General features: G+C 45.4%; 1 long non-coding RNA gene across 1 annotated transcript; it reads right to left on the bottom strand.

The window, feature by feature from the left end:
- Positions 1-220: 220 nt before the first annotated feature.
- Positions 221-1793, bottom strand: LOC139836102 (uncharacterized). Its single transcript, XR_011752198.1, has 2 exons — positions 1723-1793; positions 221-456 (listed from the first exon to the last, which is right to left on the bottom strand). It is a non-coding gene; the product is annotated as an uncharacterized lncRNA (long non-coding RNA).
- Positions 1794-2483: the final 690 nt, after the last annotated feature.

Here is a 2483-nt window from a genome sequence, read left to right as displayed (position 1 = left end):
ACAAAAATAGACACTCCTCCATGGTATGTGATTGTTGGACGGCACCCGAAGGATTCGGTTAGCCATGGCTTGAGAAAGCAAAGTGTGACGCCCCGAAACCGGTACCATGAGGATTCCAGCGATCCCGCCGAAATCCGCACGATATCGATTCAGAGACGCCCTCCGACACGACGTGCGCGAAGAATCACACACGTGATGCCAGAGGAATTAACACGAGCGGTAACATTACAACAGGATTACAATAGAGCCCACAAGATACATATATTACAACAACGACTCCAACGAGTCAAGATACAAATATACAATACAAAGATCCAAATCATACAGAAGAACGATTACGTCCGAGTACGGACAAGATACAAATTGGACTAAGAGTCCTGAAGATAACCAGTGGCGTCCATAACCCTGCCCAGGCCAAGCCGGAAGGGTAACCTTGCTAACGTCATCATCTCGTACCTGTCAAAGTCGGGCCATCGGTTGCCGACAAAAGGGGGAGGAGACAAAAAGAAAAGAAGGCGAGGGTAAGTACCATTGGCACGTACTTGCGAGACAAGACCAGCTATGCTCGCTGGTGGGCGGTATAAACTTCACCCGGCTATATGTGGAGTTTAGCGGCAGCAAAGCTACTATCCAATAGAGACACGCTACAACATCCGTCTACTCAGAGAAGATAAGAGAGCGCACAAGGTAACAGATAAATACTACACAAACATAACCCAGCCGATTACACGTATCCCCTTCAACAATTGCGAAGAGGCAATGTAAGAGGCACTCAACGGTGGACAAGTTTTATTAGGTATCGGTTGTAGTAATGCTATATTACTAATCAAGTTATTAGCAGATTATTATCAACAACATAAAGGTGTAAGTTGTTCTATGATCAAGCCATACAATTCCAAGTCGTCCATAACCGCGGACACGGCTTATCGATAAGATGTACACCCTGCAGGGGTTGCCCAAATGTAACCATACGCATGCTCGAACCCACTTACTACAGGTGGAGTCTCACATCAAGACCGTTCCCAATGCAAGAGAAAGTTTAAGGGGAGCCACCCCACTAAGCTACCCGTGACGAAGTTCGGCCGTACTCCGATACGGACCCAGAGGTTTGTGCCAACGGCTAAGCTAAGTGTGAACAACCTGCTTTCGCTAATCGTTCCACGATATGAGTACAGTACATAATATAAACACCCGAAGGCAACAGGAAGTAAATCGTGCATCGTGCATATGAGCAAATAAAACCAAGGTTGTGGCTCCCAATAAACAGACTCGAGGAAAGGTAGTGGGTGATGGGGGTCCCACTCCCCCACGTACGGGTAGAGCGCTCAATCTCGGAACAGATAACAAGAACTCGGATCCTAGGGGACATTAGCGAGTCAAAGTTCCGATGCTTTCGCAAAGGGGCTCACAGATGCCTCTGCTTACAATTTTAGTTGTTAACAAATAAGTAAAGCATGTGTATCTCCAACAATTGATATAGCATGTGAAACCCTCCCAACAACCCAACATATCCCGATAACAGATCGAGATAAACAACAGATCCTAAACACGCCTACGACTCGCAGAGCTGGCAAACAACAAACAATAGTTAGGGCGAGGAGGTGTATCTCGGACATATAGGTAACAGGTGGATAGGACACGTGACACAACAGAATCGCACATAAGGATAGCAATAGATCAAAAGAGCATGTAAAAGTAAAATAGGTGAAGGGGTGGGCTCGCCTGTGAAAAGCTGCAGAAGAACTTGCCGTATCTCACAACACCACTTTGCGATCCTATCCGGGAAGAAGCAAATGCTGGAACACACAACGTATGCAAGTCTTACTACTTCGGCAAAAGAATCGGCATGATCATGATATGATATGCATGACATGGCAAACATGATGCGATGCAACTTATCCATATTAATCGGAGTCGGAACCCCGGACAAACAAATTAGGTTGGAGTTGCATTTTCTTCCGGCAAGTTTAAGTGTTGGTTAGCATGGCATAGCATGGCAGGGGTGAGCTACTTCAATATTAAACGGAGCGGGGAAATCCATAGTTGGAATTCCGAAATACTCCGCATATATGTGAGGTGGAAATGCACAACTATCAACGCGCGACATGATGCGGGATGCAAACAGATGAATGGATAGCATATTCATGTTCAGTGCATTTTTCTGATCAAAATTCATATACAACACTTTTAATTTCGAGTTACCAATTAAAAGTTATTAACAGATTAGTTTTTAGTTAATTAAAATAGAAAAACAGATTTGTTTTATTAGGAAAAGGACCCGAAAACAAAAACTGTCCAGGGGGTGGACTGCGGGTTGTTTAGCAAAAGATCCAGGGGGTTATCGATAAACTGACATAGCCAGGGACGCCGGGTAGAGGAATAAAAACTAGCAGGGGCCTCCATGCAAAACTGACGAGATCTAGATCTGGGAGGGTTTTCTCACCGGAGGGGCAGCTAGCCCATGTGGATGACAGATGGGGCCG

The sequence above is a fragment of the Lolium perenne genome, chromosome 2, assembly GCF_019359855.2.
Source record: "Lolium perenne isolate Kyuss_39 chromosome 2, Kyuss_2.0, whole genome shotgun sequence".
Taxonomy (NCBI): domain Eukaryota; kingdom Viridiplantae; phylum Streptophyta; class Magnoliopsida; order Poales; family Poaceae; genus Lolium; species Lolium perenne.
The sequence above is the reverse complement of the archived record's forward strand: the minus strand, read 5'-3'. Positions and strand labels throughout refer to the sequence as shown.